Below are 19,966 nucleotides of genomic sequence, written 5' to 3'. Positions count from 1 at the left end.
ATGGTGATTTATATCCTGCCCTTAGGCAGAAGGGGAGAAGGCAGACAGTTCTTCCTGAACCCACTGTTGCTGAATTGCCTTAAGCTAAAAATAATCCTTACGCCCAAACGGTGTATTTGGGATCCCCTTCAGTAGTCTCTCAGTACTGCCATTTTGCTTCTAATATGTGTGTGTGTGTGTGTGTGTGTGTGTGTGTGTGTGTGTGTATGTGTGTGTGTGTGTGTGCGCACATCACACTGCACACCAGAGGCTGTGCACCTTGGAGACGTGTTCGGGATGGTGGTATGGCGTTACCCAAGACGGATAGCGCTTCTCCCTCTTTTGTGTTGTTCTTTATGTTTACCACCTATTTTCTCCCCTCTTTTGGACTTTATTGGGTGTATTGACCTTTCTACACGACTTTCTCCTTTTTTTCCCCCACGCTTTATTTGTTTGAACATTTTAAATTCACTTTCGGGTTTGTGGCTACCATTGACGTTTTAACAGGGATAGTAGACTTAATGATGTTCGAAATTAATGAGTATCTCTGTCCCCTCCTCCCTAGCAATCTTTCAGGGCCCTGGATGCTGTAACTTGGTTTACCCCGGCATCGTCCATATTAGTTTTCTAACATTTTAGTTCTACCTTTTTTTTTTTCTGATACCTCCAAGTTAGTTACTAGTATTGTTGTTTTATTTTTTTTAACCGTAGATTTTATTTTTTCTGAGCAATTTTAGGTTCACAGCAAAATTGGGCTGAAGGTTCAGAGATCCCTCATATACTCCCCGCCCTCTCTCATGCACAGCCTCCCCCATGGTCAGCACCCCCGGACCAGAGAGGTACGTTTGTGACTTCTAAAGAACCTTTGTGGACGTATCATTAGCACCCAGGGTCCACAGTTTACATTAGGGTTCACTCTTGGTCTTGTACATTCTTTGGTTTTAAACAAATGTATAATGCCACGTATCTACCATTACAGTATCATGCAGAGTATTTTCACTGCCCTAAAAATCCTCTGTGCTCCTCCTATCCCCCCTCCTCCCTGACAATCACTCCTCTCTTGACTGTCTCCATAGTTTGATTTTTCCAGAATGCCATACGGTCGAACACATACAGTCTATGTTCACGTACAGCCTTTTCATTATTGCCTTCTTTCACTAAGTAATAGGCATTTGAGGCTCATTCATGTCTTTTCATGGCTTGATAGCTCGTTTCTTTTCAGTGTTGAATAGTATTCCCTTGTCTGGATGTGCTAACATCTGGATGTTTATCCATTCACCTGCTCAGGGGCATCTCGGTTGCTCCTAAGTTTTGGCAGTTATGAATAAAGCTGCTATAAACATCCATGTGCAAGATGTTGTGAGGACGTAAGTTTTCAATTTCTTTGGGTGAATACTAAGGGGCATGATTGCTGGATCATCTGGTAAAAGTATGTTTTTTTAATTTTAGAGAGAGAGAAAGAGAGAGAGAGAGAGTGGGAGAGGGGCAGAGAGAGAGAGAGAGAGAGAGAGAGAGAGAATCCCAAGCAGGCTCCACACTCACATGGAGCCCAGTTCGGGGCTCAATCTCGCTGCTTTAAGACCTGAGCTGAAATCGAGGGTCAGATTCTCAACCAACTGAGCCACCCAGGTGCCCCTATTATATATATATTTTTAATTTTTTTAATGGTTATTTATTTTTGAGACAGAGAGAGACAGAGCATGAACGGGGAGGGTCAGAGAGAGAGGGAGACACAGAATCGGAAGCAGGCTCCACGCTCTGAGCCGTCAGCCCAGAGCCCGACGCGGGGCTCGAACTCACGGACCATGATATCATGACCTGAGCCAAAGTCGGATGCTTAACTGACTGAGCCACCCAGGCGCCCCACCCAGGTGCCCCTATATTAGCTATAACTCTATCCTGTATAAGTTTGTCATTTATAAGCCACACTTTCTTGATAACTGTAGCTTTAACATAAATCTTCTGATTTCAAATAATGATTAAAAAGCTTTGAATAAGCATTTTGATAACAGTTTAATAAGCATAAGTGAGTCCTTAATTTAGGATCCTCTAATGATTCAGGATGTTGTAATGCTTTGGAGCCATTATCTCATTTATTCAGCCAACACATGTTTAATAATTTCTTGACATTTACCAGACATTGATTATTTTTATTATATAAGACCACGAATGGAGATAGAGGGAATCAGAATAAACCTAGATTGGGGGTCTATATTTTTCTTCTGAAAACTTCTATTAAAAAATAGAAAATAGACCTTTAAAATAGACCTTAAAATATTATTATTATTATCATTTTAGAAAGGGGGGAGAGGCAGAGAGAGAGAAGGAGAGAGAGAATCCCAAGCAGCTCTTTGCTGTCAGTGAAGAGCCTGACGTGGGGCTTGATCTCATGACACTGGGATCGTGACCCGAGCCAAAATCAAGAGTCGGGTGCTTAACCGACTGCGCCACCCAGGCGCCCTCCCCCCGCCCAACTTTTAAATTTTAATGACATCCTGCTTATCAGTTCTTGTTATTGCTTTATATGATCAGCAGTTGCGTGTATTTTCCAGCAATTCTGCCCATTTCTTTGTTCGCCATCGTTCCACGCTTCACACCCCTTTCCCTTTTCTTTCTTCCTTTATTATTTCCTTACTCAGGATCCAGAAGGATAAACATCTCTTCTCTCATCTAAAAATACCTCTATTTTGCTCTGACTCTTGAAGGAAAAACTGAGTTGCATCTAAATGCCTCGGTTGACAGAAAAGTTTTATTTCCTCTGGCACGTTGACAACGTCATTCCGCAGTATTACTGCACTTCGACCGCAAGAGTTGTGTTACATGTCGCGGTCTCTGTGAGCGTCACAAAGACGTATCCAGCAGCGGCCTCCTCTCTGTTTTCTGTCTTTCCCTCTGGTATCGTTTTCATTTGTCTTGGTGTTTCTCGGTTTCAGCATGGTGGGGCGTTGTATGTGTACGTGTGTGTGCGGGTGCTGTTCTGCGTAAGACTTGGAGAACTCTTCTTTTCTTATCACTCAAAGACTTACCTCTTTATTTAGTTACGCATTTATTTATTTATTTTTGCTGTTGCTTTTATTTTTAATTTTCTTTTTCTGTTTTCTTTTCTTTATTTTTATTTCTTTTAAATTTTATTTAAATCCGAGCTAGTTTACATCCAGTGTGATGATGGTTTCAGGAGTAGAATTTAGAGATTCATCCCCTACACGTAACACCCAGTGCTCATCCCAACAAGTGCCCTCCTTAGTGCCCATTCCTCATTTAGCCCATCCCCCCACCTAACACCCCACCAGCAACCCTCGGTTTGTTCTCTGTATTTAAGAGTCTCTTATGGTGCCTGGGTGGCTCAGTCGGTTGAGCGTCCGACTTCGGCTCAGGTCATGATCTCGCGGTTCGTGAATTCGAGACCCACGTCGGGCTCTGTGCTGACAGCTCGGAGCCTGGAGCCTGTTTCCCTTTCTGTGTCTCCCTCTCTCTCTGCCCCTTGCCCACTAGCACTCTGTCTCTCCCTCCCTCTCTCTCTTAAAAATAAACATTTGTATAAAAAAAAAAAGAGAGTCCCTTATGGTTTGCCTCCCTCTCTATTTTTATCTTATTTAAGCTGAATACTCATTATTATTATTATTATTATTATTATTAATTTCTGGGAAGTTTTTAGCAATTATCTCTTCTTAGCAATTATCTCTTCAAATTTACCTCTTCCTCATTCTTCATTGTCTTCTGCAGCACTTAATAGATGTTTATTCTATGCTCTTATATATCTGCCCTACGTGTTATACTTTCCTTGATGTTCTCTATCCCTTTATCTCTCTGTGGGCTCTTCTCTGGTTCATGGATTAAACACTGAGCTGATTGTCACCCACTTTTTAAGTTGACTGTTGAGTTTTTTATTTTTTATTTTTTTAAATGTTTATTTATTTTTGAGACCGAGAAAGAGCGTGAACGGGGGAGTGTCAGAGAGAGGAAGACACAGAATCTGAAGCAGGCTCCAGGCTCCGAGCTGTCAGCACAGAGGCCGATGCGGGGGTCGAACTCATGGGACTGTGAGATCATGACCTGAGCTGAAGTCAGATGCTTAACCGACTGAGTCACCCAGGCGCCCCAGACTGTTGAGTTTTTAATTGCAATGACTAGTTTTTATCTTTGAATTGTCTCTGGGTTCTTTTTACTGTGTCTGCTTCCCCTTGTTACAGCTCGTTCTTTTCTTACAGTTTTGATTTCTTCTTTTATGTGTTTCGTGTCTTTAATGCCAGGTTAGGCATATTTTATATTTTAAAGCCATGTTTCTCCTTGGTGCATCATGGACTCCCATTTGTCGGTGTGTTGTTTTCTCGTAGGCTTTGTAACTTTTTATTTTTAATATTTTATTTATTTTTGAGAGAGAGAGCGTGTGAATGAGGAGAAGGGCAGAGAGAGAGGGAGACACAGAATCCAAAGCAGGCTCCAGGCTCTGAGCTGTCAGCACAGAGCCCGACACAGGGCTTGAACCCACGAAGTGCGAGATCATGACCTGAGCCGAAGTCAGACGCTTAACCGACTGAGCCGCCCAGCGCCCTGGCTTTGTAACTTTTTAGACCAGTACTTCTCTAGTGGGGTGTGCTTTCGCTCGAAGGATTCCCAAGGCCCTGGATCATGGGAGGACCTTCAACATGGTTTTGCACTTGCTTCTGTAAGACCCTTTTATAGTGATGTTAGCCCGGAACTCATTTTTACAGTGACGTCCAAGTCGGGGTTTTCCCAGCCCAGCAGACACTAGAGACTCAGAACCCTGAACGATTAAGGTGAAAGCCCATGGTTCTTGTTTTTCAAACAGTTTTTCCTCCAGGAACCAGGCAGAAACATGTAATCATTCTTTTGTCTCTCTGTGCAGCTGGATGGATCTTTTTGTCCTACTTTCCTGCCCCCTTCCACATAGGGACAGAATTTCGTGAGCCTTGCATTTATAGACTCTCACCACCTGCCTCGTGTGGCACAAGGCCTCATCTTTGCTGCATGAGGACAGTAACACTCAGAACCCGTTAATGGGGCCTCAGTAATCCCTAGGCAACATCTGAACCTGAACCGGTTTTGGTATTTAGGCTCTGGTTTATAGCTTCCTTGTCATCAGTGATCCCTTTTCTTTGTTGCAAGCTCAGATGTGCATTTAAATCCCTTTTGTTTATTGCATCCGTCATTTCTAGGCATTGTGGAGGGAGATTTTGGTTGTATCTTAATGTTTAAATCTTGCTGGAAACAGACCTGTCTCTAGGAGAAATGTAAATTTGCACAGCCGTTGTACCGTGTCCTGTCTTGAGTTGTTCACGAGGTCCGAGGTGTCCCAGGCTCTGCCAGGCAGTAGGCAGTGCCCCTTACATACGTGTCACTTCCCGGAGCTTCACGATGCGTATCTTTTTTAAGACTTGTGACTTGACATTTCCGTAATGTTGACAATGAAATGAAAATGCCAATCCGCGTTCAAATTCGACAGGACTGATGTAAGTGGCAGGTCAGGACTTCTGTTAGGCTGTTCGGCAGGGAGGGAGGTTTTGAGTGGGGACTCCTTTTATAAGTGGGGAGTACATCTGTAACTATTTTGGGGTTGTGGGCATGCTTGCTTTCCCAGTTCACCTTGCAGCTGCAGGTGTTTTCCATATGCATCCACCATACTCAGAACCAGGAGGGAGACAACTCAGCATTGCAGTAGTGGGGGGGGGGGGGGGGTTGGAAAAATCTCGTGTTAACCCTTTCACGCCCCATGGCTAGTTTGGTGGGCAACCGTAGCTGAGCTCAGCCTGCTCTATAAGGGACAGATCTAAGAGAAGCCCAGAGCTGTGGTCCACATTCCTCTTCTTTCTGGGGCACTAGAGAAAAAAGTGCAGGTACTCCTGCTCTGCTCCTGATTTGCTTAAATCAACTCTCTTGGGAATCGGTTGGGGCATCTACCTGGTGAAGTTCCCCAGGTGATCCTCGGTCATACTGCCGGGTGAGAACATTTGTCCTGGGTGCCCAGGGAGGTGGTGATGGTGAGGCCAGCGCATTTTTGAGAATCTTTTTGGCAATCAGTTTCCTTTGAGATGGATAGGCTACTAACAGGAAGGAGTAACGGGATCTTAGGCTCTGCTTGAGTGTGGTGCTTGAGGGGGAAAGGAGATTCTGCTCAGTGGTTTATCAGAAGTCTTATCTTGGTGCATGATTTTCTTTTTAGGGGGAAGGGGATACTTTAAAGCCACTTGGTGACATGAACAGACAGAGGAGAAAGAGATAGGAGAAAATCTAGGATGAGCATTAACTTCCTTGGGGCTTATGCTAAAGTGTCGCCTGGGTTTCAATTAGCAGAGCACCTCCTTCCCCATTCCTGGCGGATCAGCGGTTACCATGGCAGCAGGCACACTGCTCTCTGTATAGCCCACCCTGTGGCGCGCCAGGTCCTGTTTGCTGAGCCCAGACGTGACTTCTCCACATGCTCGGGGTTCTACTGGCATCGAGTGGGACAGATTTTGGTGGGGAGGTGGTTTATGGTTTTGAGATGTGCCCGGCAGCTCTGTCTCGGTCAGATATTCTGTTCCTGCTCCCGTGCTTCCGACTGGAACCTTACACGCAAAGGCATCACAGGCTGTCCCGTGGGCAAGCACACCTCCTTGCCACTTCCCTTGGACCCTCACCTGGTGTCTCTCCATGGGTTTCCTTTGGTTGGGTCCTCCTGGAACAGGGTTTCTCAGAATGGGTTCCGTGGGCTTTCTGCCCAGGCGCTTGTTCCCACGTTCCTGGTTTGGCGAATGAGGAAGATTGTGGAATCTGTCATTCTAATAGAAATTACGAGAGGAGGGGATACACCCCTAAGGGGATAAATCTATCCCGTTTGGTGCAAGGTGAACAAAACTGGTAAGAGTCCTAAGTAGGATTCCTAGTAAACACTTGTCAGGGAATCTGGGCTGGACATAACAGCCAGGGAGTCCATTCTCAACGGGCTTCTTTTGTGTGTTTCTGGATCCCTCTTTCTCCTCTAAACTATGTTCCCTCGGGTGCCTGTCACACCTTCAAACTCCGGAGCCCTGCGCAGTTCTCCCAGAAGTTCCAAGCAACTGCACTGAAGAAAAAAACTTTTTTTTTTAATTAATGTTTGTTTATTTTTTGAGAGAGAGACAGAGTGCGAGCCAGGGGAGGGGCAGAGAGAGAGGGATTCACAGAATCCGAAGCAGGCTCCAGGCTCCGAGCTGTCAGCACAGAGCCTGTCATGGGGCTTGAACTCACGAACTATGAGATCATGACCGAGGCTGAAGTCGGATGCTTCACTGACTGAGCCACCCAGGCGCCCTGAAAAAAACTTAGTATGATTTTCGTGGAAGTTATTTAAGTGATCCTTCTTTTTAAAATGTTGTTTTATTATAACCTGAGACCTACCTTCTTAACAAATTTTGAAGGGTACACACACACGTTATCGTTGACTTTGGTACAATGTTATATGGGAGATCTCCAACGGCTTATTCATGTTGCTTAACAGATATTATGCCCACTGATTAGTAACTCTGTCTTCTGAAAATACGGAATGCTTTCACCCATTTGGGTGTCATCTTTGGACACGGGCCAGGCTTACCTTCTTGGCTTCTCTTCAATTTTAGTATATGCGCTACTGAAACGAGCAGGTTGGTTGATTTGTTTGCTTGCATACGTATGTACGTACGTATGTGTTTTTGCAAGTTCAAGTTTGAGAACCACTGCAGAAGACTCTGCTTGGCCTGGCCTCAGTTAGGTTCTTGTACCATCCAGTGGTTCCCAGCCTGTGAGAGTCACACACACACACACACACACACACACACACACACACGCACGCACACGGCTTCAGCCCTGCACCTCTCTTTGTGGTGAGAGCTCCCGTGTCATTTGACATAATTGACATTACATTTTCCAGCCCTGTTTCATGGTGGTCCTCTTTTTTTTTTTCTTAGGGCCTGAGGGGCAAAGAGAGAGGGAGACAGAATCCCAAGCAGGCACCATGCTGCCAGCACAGAGCCTAGCGCGGGTCTTGAACTCATAAACCGTGAGATCTTGACCTGAGCCGAAATCAAGAGTCGGGCATTTAACCGACCGAGCCACCCAGGTGCCACCACATTGGTCCTCTTTCACATTCGTGGTCCGTCGTAATCCAGACATTGCCTAGAGAGAATGTCCTTCCGAAGCCTTCGTTTTCAGCAAGGCATTTATTTTCTGCTTTCAGCGGAAGCTGAAGGAGTACGGAGCTCTCAGCAGCCACGTCTCTCCCTTTCTCCGAACCCCCGCTGGATGGCATTTCCTTTCCCACTAGGAACCAAGCCATTCCTCACGGTCCCCTGTGGTCACATGAGAAGGTCTCTTCCCAGCCTGGCAAACATTTCTGCTCTGCCCCATTAAATCCTATTCGTTTCACTAAGCAGGGTCTGCCCTTGAACATGAGGGCCGCCTCACTTGTCCCCACACTGACCGTACTGGTAAGCCCCACTCCACGTGACTTCCGATGGTTTTTATTCCTGCTGTCTCACAACCAGGTTTTGTTTTGGTTTGTGTTTTTTCGCTTTGTGCTTTAGCTTCAAGCGACCTCAGGTCAGTACAGATAGCTCTCTCTGTCAGTCTTCTGTCGGACCCAGCCCTTCTGCTTCAGAAAGCAGAGGGCTCAAGAACTAAGCTTCCCACACTGGAGTCCACGCGGGGCGTCCTCCACGGCATCTGGGCTTCTCGGCATAGTGCCTGCCTGGTGTCCTTACACAGAGACAGACGCCCTCTGAAGATTTAGGGTAGCCCCTAAATCTTAACCAAACATGGTAGAGAAAGAGAATGTGTTTCCCTCCTGGGAGCTATGTTTGTTTCCAGAGACCAATTTTTCTCCTGGCCCTTCCCCTTCCTACTTACGTTGATGGGAAATCTGGGGAGTAAGGAATAGTGCTCATTCTTCTTGGAAATTAGCTGTTGGATGCTATTTCAACGATCCAGTTTCCAAGGTGAATTTCTAAAAATTATATGTATACATTTTTTAAAAACATTAAATTTTAAAATGGAAATTTAATGGCCTAATGAAATAGCATTGAGTATATGATATTGTACATAGATCATGTATGTATTTATGCACATGTGTGCACATGTAAAGTTTATCTGCCTATCCATCCATCTGTCTATCTATCTATCTATCTATCACAGTTTTCTCTGGGTAATAAACAACCACCCAGCACACTTTAGGGATGCTAGTGACCTACTTTTTCCCCATCTCTCTGGTTGTAACATTTTTTAGGAAGTGCAAACTGGTATTAGTGTTAGTCTAAGTAAACAACATTAGATGAAAAATCTGCTATTCAAAAAAGAAAGAAGGAAGGAAGGAAAAAGAAAGAAAGAAAAGAGGACAAAATTACTTTGTAGTCCAAAGCAGAATAGACAATCTTAAAGGGCACCAAGCCCTCTCCGAGTATTGATGGAAAGTCTCTATTACCTTTAGCAGCTGGTGACCCTTCCTGAAAGTTGAAAATGTTGACATGACCATGAATCTTAAAAGGCTCTCACTTTATAGCCAAGACTGGGCTCAACTCTGCCAGCACAGAGTATTGGGATCTGAAGGTATTTGAAAACTCTGCACCAAATCCTATCGTGATCCATTTTTTTCTGCCCCAACATGGCCTTCTGCCTTTTTGGGCTTAAGTTAAGAACGGATTAAGTGTGCTAGGCACATCATTAGCCTTCCTTTTTTCTTCTTCTTCTTTTTTTTTTTTAGTGTTTATTTATTTTGAGAGAGAGAGAAAGAGATAGAGGGGCAAAGAGAGAGGGAGAGAGAGAATCCCAAGCAGGCTCCCCACCATCGGTGCAGATGGGGCTGGAACTCACCAACCGTGAGATCATGACCTGAGCTGAAACCAAGAGTTGGGTGTTTAACCAACCGAGCCACCGAAGTGCCCCAGCCTTTCTTTTTATATTTTTATAAATGCGATACAGGTTCATTTTGGGAACTGCTAAAATGTGGTTTGTGTAGCACTCGATGCATGCCAGCCAGGGAGGCCCCACGCCCACTCTCACCTACCCCCTACCACGGCCCTTTGGGGCGGGTAATGTTAGGCATCTGGCAAATGTGGAAACCGAGGCACGGGGGTATCAGGTGACATCTCCAAAGACGCATATGCAGAAAGCGGTAGAGCTGGGGATATGACCTGGCAGAGAAGCCATGGGTAGTGCAGGTTCTCAATTCCCCAGAACCACTCTTTCCTGTTCCTGTTCATGTAAAGCCACGGAGAGTCCTCTGTCACTGCCTTGGGAAAAAAGGGAAAGAGAAAAGCCTGAAGAGGCAAGAAAACAGAAACGTGCCAGAGAGATTGCTGTGGACTTTCCCCTCATGTCCGCGGTGTGTGCCCTCAGGATGCCCTCAGCCGGCCTGCCAGCCTCTTAGGCCGTGTCTGTCTTACTCCTCCCTGCCCACACCATCCATCCACCTTTGATTGACAGCCCCCAGGGGAAGTTTGGGAGAAACTACCAGACCACCTCAAATCAAATAAATTGGTGATAATCTGCATGTGGGCACACATGTGCATATTCTCTCTCTCTCTCTCTCTCTCTCTCTCTCTCATTCTCTCTTTCTCTCTCTCTCTCTCTCTCTCTCTCTCTCTCTCACACACACACACACCCCTGCACATCCTGAAAAGGTGAATAAGAGGAACACTTCTGGGCTCACAGCCATTGTAGCTTTCTTCCCCATTGATCCTGGCAAGGGAAACAGGTGGCTTCTGTGTCCGAATCACTTTTCCCCATCTGGTGAATGGGGACGTGACGGAAAAAGTAGCGATTGGTACAAGAGCTGCTGGGCTTGTTGGCCACGTGCCCATCTGGTGGCACCAGCAGATTTTTCTGTTCACAGTCCACTCCCCACCCGCAAGTCCGACCTTGGCAGAAGTTTACCCAAATATGATGTGACTTTGTGTTCTTTGTACGATGTGTTCTTTGTGGAGAGGACCCATGAGTCTGGAAGTGTGGATTTTCTTTGTTAGTTGGGACTCATTCTTGTAGAGCTGGGTTCTTCTTAACACAGTGGGTAGCTGTGCTGAAGTTTACCTTTGCACTCTCCTAAATGTTTCTTGAGCAGATTAATGGCAGGATAATATTGCCAGGGAAATAGTTAGCTAATTAAGACAAGAAACTTTTGGAGACAAACATTTAGCTGCATTTACATAATGTGTAAAGTATTTGCATCTCGATGTGCTCATTGCTCTTTGCTTAGAAGCCCAGGCTGATTGGAAATGAGCCCACCCGACCCATGAGTGTCCTCGACATTGGCTTCACCTTAGGGCCGCGCTGACAACAGATTCATCGCTACCTATCAGAATACAGGTGCTTCTGCCCATCGCAGGTTCTGTCTTAGAATAGACTTGGTCCCGACCACGTCCTGTCCCCCAGAAAAGGGACTTTCTTTGCTGACCCTTGTGGAACGCAGTTCCCTTTGCTCCCACCCTTGATCCCCTGGAACGTCTTCCTGGCAAGCGCTTCTGCTGAGGTGCAAGTTGTCCACTGGTCCCACCTCCACATAAGCCCTTGTTGTTCTTCATGTTGCTTTCGTGGAATCTGATCAGTGTCTGGAGGCTTCAGTCTCGGTGCGGGAGGCCGTCCTTGTGGCAAAGGAGAGGAAGGCACAGGAGGACACCTGTGCCTACCTGTACACCCTGCCCTCCTCCTAGCTTCCCTCAGGCTCCTCCCTTCCCGAACCTGCTCGGCTCTGGATAGGCTTTCGGAATGGGGTGAGACGAGGGTGGCCAAGGACCAGGACCAGCTGGATTGAGGAGACTGGCTGCTTCTATGGGCTGAGTGGTTAATGAGGCCAGAACTCATGGCCAGGAGACCGTGCAGGGAACCGGGGATTTGCATGGGCAGCGAGCACTGGGTGGGAAGGCGGACCCGAGTCTGAGCCCGCAGGCCAAGTTCAAGTCCTCTTGGCCTGCGAATGTCTGTTCTGTGTGCAGCCCGGGGTGACGTGTACAGAGCCAACAGTCACCCGAAGCGGGCCGGTTACTTTGCAATTACGGGGTTCTTACAGACACCAGGGTTCAGCAAGGCTAGGAAAATACAAGGTGCCCGAAGAGCGGAGACTGTCACGCGTGCTCGGACGTGGGTGATCTTGGAAGGGACCAGCCTGGCAGCACGGGCTGATGAAGTGGGGCATTCTCAGAGCCCGTTGCCGGGAAAGACACTGATGTCATGTGATCCAGCGGTTCTCCTATGCCGGCCGGCCCGTGGGCCGGCAGCAGCAGCAGCCCCACCTCAGAGCCCACAGAGATGCCCGTGGGCAGGCTCCTCCCTTGGGACACGCGGACCCACTAGGTCTGCTGCCGAGACTGGGAATCTGGATTTTTAAAGCTTTTCAGATAATTCTGATCAAGGCCTCTTTTCAGAAGCACCAGTCCAGTCCTTTCAGGAGACTTCCACGGCAACAAAGCTCCTAGAGCAGGTGTATCCTCCCTAAAACCTCCTGCTGTCCCCACTTGGGAGTGAGCACAGAGGATCCGTGGCCGCAGTGCGTGGTGGTCAGATGCGTCCTCAGGCGTCTGCATGGTAGAAGGAGGTGTTCGTGCCCCTGGTGCTTTAGAGAATTAACGGGTCGGGGGTCTTTGGGTTTTGGTGGAGGTGGAGGCTCCCCTGGCAGGGAAAGCTTGTGGCGGTGCGATGCCGGGAGGGGGGGTGGGTGGGGATCAGCCCCAAACTAGCAGTCAGGAGCCTGGGGCTTGACTCTCGGTCCTGCTGTGAACTGGCAGTGTTACCCTAGCAGGATCACTCTGTAGCCGAGGTTTTCTTATTTCAGTCAGACCTCTTCTGATTGCTGGCGACAGGAATCAACTCATCCAGCTGAAGCCAAATCAACTTTTATTTGCTCACTCGTGGGGAGAGGTACTGAAAGCTCGCGGAATCAAGGGGAGCTTCAGGAACAGGCCTCGGGCTCTGAACAGCGAGGGCAGTACCATCAAGACAGCCTCTGCACCCGGCGCATTTCCTTGTTCCTGCCCCGCGTGGCTGGGCTTCAGCCCACGGGGGCGGTGTCCACGGGGCAATATCCGTAGGCCACTGGCTCAGATCATACGTTCACCCCTGAACTGACCACTGTGCCCTGCAGACTAGACGAGGCTTAGGGTCGGGGACTGGGGTTGGAGAGGCCTCCTGCCGAACACCTCCGTCTTCCCTGTCCGAGCTCTGAATCAACTTTAAGAGGCGAAGGAGGCGGAGGGAAATAAAAATTCCACGCTCAATACCAAAAGATTGGGTTAGAGGCAGTGGCTGTGATGTGCATCAGAATGGGATTCGTGATGGTGGACTGTGGAATTAGGCCAATTTACTCACCAACTCACAGACACGCTGGGGAATCCCGTGAACCTTGCAGCATGGAGGCCTAGACTGGAAGTCAGGCTGCCTGTGGGCACCCTGGCACTCAGGGCAAGGGGGGAAGCTAACCCCAAATTCATCTCTCAGGAAACTCACTCTGTCCCCATGGGGAGGTATTAAGGGTGGCACAAAAGACCAGGAGTGTTTAGGGCAAAGTCCCTCCTCATGGAAACAGAAGTAGGGGCAGCAGAATTTCATACCCCACCAAACCGGGGGTGGACCAACCAGTTAGTTCCATGAAGGAGGCAGAGCTGGGAATAATGGCTGGGTGGCTGGTTGAAAGGATGTTAGGGTAGGCCACTGAGCTAACCTCTTCCTTACCTGTAACATAGGATTTGCAAGAACTTACCTCCCAGGGTTGCTTCTAGAATTAAAGAAGATAAAAAGTTTTCCAGCTGACCATGCCTGTGGGGTGCAGAATAGGCATTTCAATTGGTGATCATTGAACCTGAATCGGGGAGAGAGAGGAGGTCATGAGGCAGGGTCCTGAGGTTATCTTGGGCCATCGCCTTTCACAGCAGGGTCGGTGTTTACATAAGCCTTTGAGGGTTAGAGTGTCCTTTTTTCAGGTTGTCATCTACTGTCCCTCCTCTTTTTGCTTTTTTTTGGTCCCCTGTTGAGGATGAGGTCGAAGTAATGTCTTCTGTTAGTAGGCAGCTCTAATAGTTAGCATGCTAAAAAAAAAGTCCACAGTGAGATTAGTCTGCCACCCACTGCATATTGTTTCTTGGAGATCCACATACACTGAACTCAGGTTCATCCATTGGTTTATCAAGCCCAGGCAGGTCCGGATGGGCCACGCAAAGCACGGAGTGTTGGGGGAAAGGACAGACAGTGCTTGCAAATGTCAAGGCAAACCTTTGCATGGACACCACAAGGTGTCCATAGGACGCAGCATTCTGTCATGGTACTCACTCTCTGGACTGTTCTTTCGAGTTAGTCAAGCTGACCAGTGACCTCCATTATGATTCACACATGGCTGAATTATCCATACCAGCCGCTGGGTGGACCCAGGCCGTAAACTTCTTTTTGGGGAACATAAAGGCTTAGGAATAATTCTCATGAGGGCTACCGATGACTAAGAGAATTGAATCTTAAAGAAATCCTAAAAACCCTACTTTTTTTAAAAAAAATCTTAAGTTTATTTATTTATTTTGAGAGAGACAGAGATAGCATGAGTGTGGGAAGGGCAGCTAGAGAGAGAGAGGGAGAATCCCAAGCAGGCTCTGTGCTGCCAGCGGAGCCCGATGTGGGGCTCGAACCCATGAAGCTGTGAGATCATGACCTGAGCTGAAACCAAGAGTCGGACGCTTAACCAACAGAGCCACCCAGGTGCCCCATTAAAAACCCTGCTTTTAGTAGCCTGGATCAGGGGCCAGCAAAGTACAGTCTGCTGGCCAGATCTGGCCTGTTTTTGTAAAAAAGAGTTTTATTGGAACGCAGACAAACCAACTCATTTGCCTGTTGTCTGTGGCTCCCCTTTGCGCTACAAAGGCAGAGTTGAGTAGTTTTCCAGGAAGCTGGAATGACCCACAAAGTCTAAAATATTTATTATCTGGACCTTTACCCAAACATTTGCTGACCCTTGTGATGGATGTCCATATGGAAGTCATTTGCATAAATAAATGTTGGTTGGTCAATCAGTAGGATGTTTCGGAACGAGGGTCTTAACCTTTAATAAAACCATAGACTCTCTGAAAACATGTGCAAAATGTTCTGTGTTGTAGATGTGCGCGCACACTTTTCTGGGGAAGAGCGTGCTTGGCTTCCATTATTCATTCCACAAATATTTAAGGACCTCCTCCGTGCTAAGCGCTGTGCCATTGTGAGCATAAGGACTCAGCCCTTTGCGCTGCTCGGGCATCAGAGGTGGTGGCCCTGTGCACAGACCAAAGATGCACTGGAAAGCGGTTAAATATTACGGAATTTAGGCTGTAGAAGACCCCCCTCCCCCGCTACACACACACACCATACACATGTTCTTTCTACTACACCATTTAAATTGAGCCTGAAAAACGAAGGGCTCAGAAACCACCCTGAAGGTAACATTTATATCACAGAAATCCCAGAACAGTAATAAATATTGACCCTTCCAAGTTCAACCAACATTTAGCCAATTGTAAAGTGCCCGTTTATAATTCCTGTCCAGATGACTTTTAGTACTCTAAGCATCAAAGCTCACTAGAGGCCTGGAAGGTAACTGGTTGACCCAGACTTTGAAATGGTTTGGACAATTAACACATCTTTTCTTCTGACAAGAAAAATATCTTGAGTATATATTGTTAGTTCTCTGTTTGACTACTGGAAACTCTGCCTTGTTCCTTCTTGACCTCCAGTAGGTGATGGAGATTTGGCTGAGAACCACTGACTCGGGGGGATTATTATGTTATGATATGGAGTATGTTCACACCTTACCACTACGTGAAGTCATGTTTCAGAACTGTATGATTCACCTAAAAACGTGTGTGTGTGTGTGTGTGTGTGTGTGTGTGTGTGTGTGTGTATATGTATGTTCATCTATACAGATACAGCATAAATATGAAAAAGACTGTCAGGATTTGTTCAAGGTGGTCCCCTCTGGGTGGTGAATGATTTTTAGTTTCCCTGTGCCCTTATCAGTATTTTCTCTATTTCCTGTAATGTCTGGGAATGTTTGTATTGTCAGAAAATATCATAATACATTTAAAGGGAATATAATGCTTTTCGTCTTAGGGCAGAAAGAGATGCCGATTCCTCTGGGCAAACAAATTTGCTCCTCATTCAGTGGACGTTCTTACTTTCTGAACAGTGAATGTGCCGTCTCTGAAGCTCATCTTGGGGCATTTCTTAGTCTAGAACAGAGTTGGATGAACACTGACATTGGAAATAGCCTCTCTCTCCTACTTGTCTGGGATGAACGACCATGTAGGCCAGCGGTGGCAGAGCATAGAATTCGCGCTGGAAGGGGCCCCGAAGTCTACCTAGTTCAGCTTATTTGTAGTTGGAAGAAGCTGAGACCTTCAGAGGTTGGGACTTGCACAGGGTTGTGTATAGAAGACTAGGGATAGAGTTGACCTGAGATTTCTATGCCATGGTTTCATTCATTTATTTGTGGCTTTCTAAGGACAGCAGGAAACCAGGTGCAATTGTGTAAAAAAAATTTTTAATGTTTATTTTCGAGAGACAGGGAGAGACAGAGCACGACTGTGGGAGGGGCAGAGAGAGAGAGGGAGACACAGAGTCCGAAGCAGGCTCCAGGCTCTGAGCTGTCAGCAGAGCCCGACACGGGGCCCGAACCCACGAACCGTGAGACCATGACCTGAGCTGAAGTCGGACGCTTAACTGACCGAGCCACCCAGATGCCCCGACCTGGTGCAAATTTAATATAGACAAGTATATCAAAGCCATGGATGTCCAAGGACATGAATAAAGCTTCCCTATGGTAGTTAGTCTTCCCTAGTCCTTCCTTCCCCCTTTCCCTCCTTCTCCCCCTGTGATGGCTTATCTTCCAAACTTCTTGACTGTGCTTGGTATTTCCTTTCCCCCCACCTTGGAGTCCCGGTGGAAGATGGAGCCTGTCTCCCAGGGTAGAAGTTGGACTTCCGGCCTCTATTGCAGCTAGAGCTGACCATGGCTTGGCCAGTGGGACGGACCTGGTAGCAAAGTTATCCCAGCAGAAGTGGCCAGGACTCAGTGCCAGTGACCTGAGCTGGGGCATTTGGCGTCCAGCCTTGAGGACGGAGGTGCTGCCACATGGGTGTGTGGTGGCATTTTGGTGGAGCAGGAGTCCTGGTCTCCCTTGGCTCTGTTGGGGTTCCAGGGTGGGTTCTGTGGCCTTCCTGGGTTAATTCCACGAGCCCCTCAGTTTTCTTCTGATGACTGACTTGGCTTCTATTGCCCTTCCCTGAGGCCTGTGCCTCGTAAATTCTCCCCGCTGAACCTGCCGTGGGCAAAAATTCTCCAGGTAAAGCTCCCTTACCTTCTTGTAACCAAGACAACCAACAAACCACACATCTTCAGGCCTGTGCTCATCTTTTCCTTCCTTCCTTGTTATCTCCAGCCACTAACTGTGTTCCCGTGTCGACTGTGCGTATCCTGAAAAGCAAGAAAATCCCCGGACCAAGAAACGTTTGTGGAATTTTAGATCCACGTGAACCTTTCCAGCACCGTGGTTTCCATTCAGTCACGTGCCCCTAGGCAAAAGGAAGGTTTTTTTCCCAGCGCCCTTTGCAGACCGTAATGCTCTTGGTTAATACTGGCCATGTGTGCGCTCTCGTGATTGTGGCACCTAACGGTGTCATTGATAGTGTCGTGTTGGGATTCCTGGTGGCCAAGCCCTAGGACAAGAGAGGAAATGCGAGATAGAAATAGAAGGAGAGTTTAGGTCGACCTAGACCCTTCATAGACTCTCTGTAGACACAGGGGAGATAAGAGAATGCCTTGTTTGGGGGGGAATTGATTTTTCTCTCAATTCTTCTGCTGTCGGCTGCCTTTCCTGGTGATGGTCCATATTCTCTAAAAGAAGAAAAAAAAGGATTTTCATCTGATGTAAGGAGACCATGGTTTCTGTCAGGATGGTACAATTACTTTTTACCTTCTGGTCTTAAATTCCTTTGCCTTCCCCCCTGCTCCGTCCCCCGCCGTGCGTTTGGCAGTCATGTGTGTCCTTAGGTGCCCACGTAGAACTAAGAATCAGGTGACTGAGCCACCTAGGTGCCCCTGGACTGACGTAAATTTAGAGACTAAGGAAGTACTTGGATTAAGTAGCACTGAAGTGGTCTAAAATATTAATTTTCAAAATCCAGAATGTATCAGAATTACCTTGGGGGTGAGGGTGGGAGACAGCATGTGGTGGATTCCCGGGCCCCAGAATCCACGATGTGCCCTCGCCCACAGGTTCTAACCCAGTAGCTCCAGGACGGGCTCCAGGAGTTGGTGTTTTACGAGCTCCCACCGTGACCCAGCAACGGATGGACTTTTACTCCACACTTGGGGGATATAGTGGTCTAGGCTATTGATCTTTATTCTCAGAATTAGAGAGGACAGCAGAACAGCATTATGTCATAGGGGAAAGTGAACCAATGACAATTAAGTTAATATTTGCTGTTGGACAAGAGCCCCGAAGTGGGTGCTGTTCTCCTGGGTGCCTCCTCCCTGACCCGGTAATTGACAACCATGTAGGTTAAGCACACGCCTTTCCCCCCTCTCCCCCCACCCCGCCATCTTTCTGGGGTCGGCCGAGAGTCCTTTGCAAAGCTCTTACAAGCACTGGTATTTTTCAGGATGCCCTTTGTCTCTCTCCGATGAGTGTGCTGGGAGTTTTTTGAAACAAATGTCTTTTGCGGCTGGACTCCCCCAAAGCTAGAATGATCTCTTTCCCACGGGAGCATTTGTGCTGAACACACACATGCAGGGTAGACAGCTCTGGAGCCCACCTGGGATTTATTTTTAGACCACATTCAATTCATCAGGAATGAGTTCATGTTGATTAATTGGTTGTTTGTACCTTTGCAGCAGAAGAACTGACCTGGTAGGTAATGTTATTGGATATTTTGGCTCCCTTGGCTGAGAATATAAATTATTACCTTAGATAGTTGGAAAAAGCCATGTTTTAGTGGGTGGTTTGCTTAATGGATGAGAAATCTCTCGCTAAGAGTGAGCCCATCTCTTCGGAGGTACATTTAATTTTTTACCAGTTATGCAGATCCATTTGTGTCTGTGTTGTCGCTAAGCAGTTGCTTATTTGTAAGCATCAATAGGCGAGGCATGGGTTACTTACAGGTCCTGGGAAATATGGACTGAAAAGACAGGGGAATCGCCAGCCACCCTACCCAGGCAGCATTTGACCCTCTGATAATCGTGTGGCTCATGATGTTTAGAACGATAAGTGAAGACATCTATTCTAGTTACAGAGATTATAAATCAGGTTTTTTAGGAAATGTTTATTTTTGAGAGAGAGAGAGAGAGAGAGAGAGCATGCACGCACCAGTCGGGGAGGGGCAGAGGGAGCGGGAGAGAGGATCCAAAGCGGGCTCTGTGCTGACAGCAGAGAGCCCGATGTGGATCTCGAACTCACGAACCGTAAGATCATGACCTGAGCCAACATTGGATACTTAACCGACTGAGCTACCCAGGTAACCCCTGTAAATAAGTTTTGCATCATATTTCTTAAACTCCAGATGCTTCTCTGCTCAAGGGTTAGTAATTAAGCATAGTAAATACTTCAGTTATCTTTCCATGAAGTTTCCTTCATCTCCAGTGGAATCTTTTCCTGCCCTGGATTACATATGACCAATGCAGCGTCTCCTTGGACACTTTTGCACTGAGAAGAGTGTGTGGCTGCTTTCAGAGTAGAATGCGGTTTGCGCATTCTCTCCCCACCTGAGAACTGAGACGCTAAATGGGGCAACAAGTAGGACGGTCAGATAAAATACAGGGTATCCGGGTAAGTTTCAGGGTCAAATAAGAATGAATGCTTTTTACGATAAGTATATCCCAGGCAATATTTGGGATATACTTATCCTAAAAAGTTTCATTTTATCTGAAATTCGGTTACAACTGAGCACCCCGTCTTTTTTATTTGCTAAATCTGGAAGCTCCAGCAGGGCTCCTGTTCCACACTAGATTCCTCTCGCCATATGTAATGTTTGTGGAACTGCTG

The 19,966-nt window shown here is 47.1% G+C and overlaps 1 protein-coding gene and 1 non-coding gene across 4 annotated transcripts in view; one reads left to right on the top strand and one right to left on the bottom strand.

Annotated features, from left to right (window-relative positions):
- SLC39A11 (solute carrier family 39 member 11) overlaps positions 1 to 19,966 on the top strand; it is a 344,617-nt gene that overhangs the window by 170,831 nt on the left and 153,820 nt on the right. The window lies entirely within an intron of this gene.
- LOC125927710 (U6 spliceosomal RNA) lies at positions 7,492 to 7,596 on the bottom strand. The gene has a single exon (XR_007459400.1). It is a non-coding gene; the product is annotated as a U6 spliceosomal RNA (small nuclear RNA).

This window comes from Panthera uncia, chromosome E1 (genome assembly GCF_023721935.1).
Source record: "Panthera uncia isolate 11264 chromosome E1, Puncia_PCG_1.0, whole genome shotgun sequence".
NCBI lineage: Eukaryota > Metazoa > Chordata > Mammalia > Carnivora > Felidae > Panthera > Panthera uncia.
Note: the sequence above shows the minus strand (reverse complement) of the source record. Positions and strands in the feature narration are given on the sequence as shown.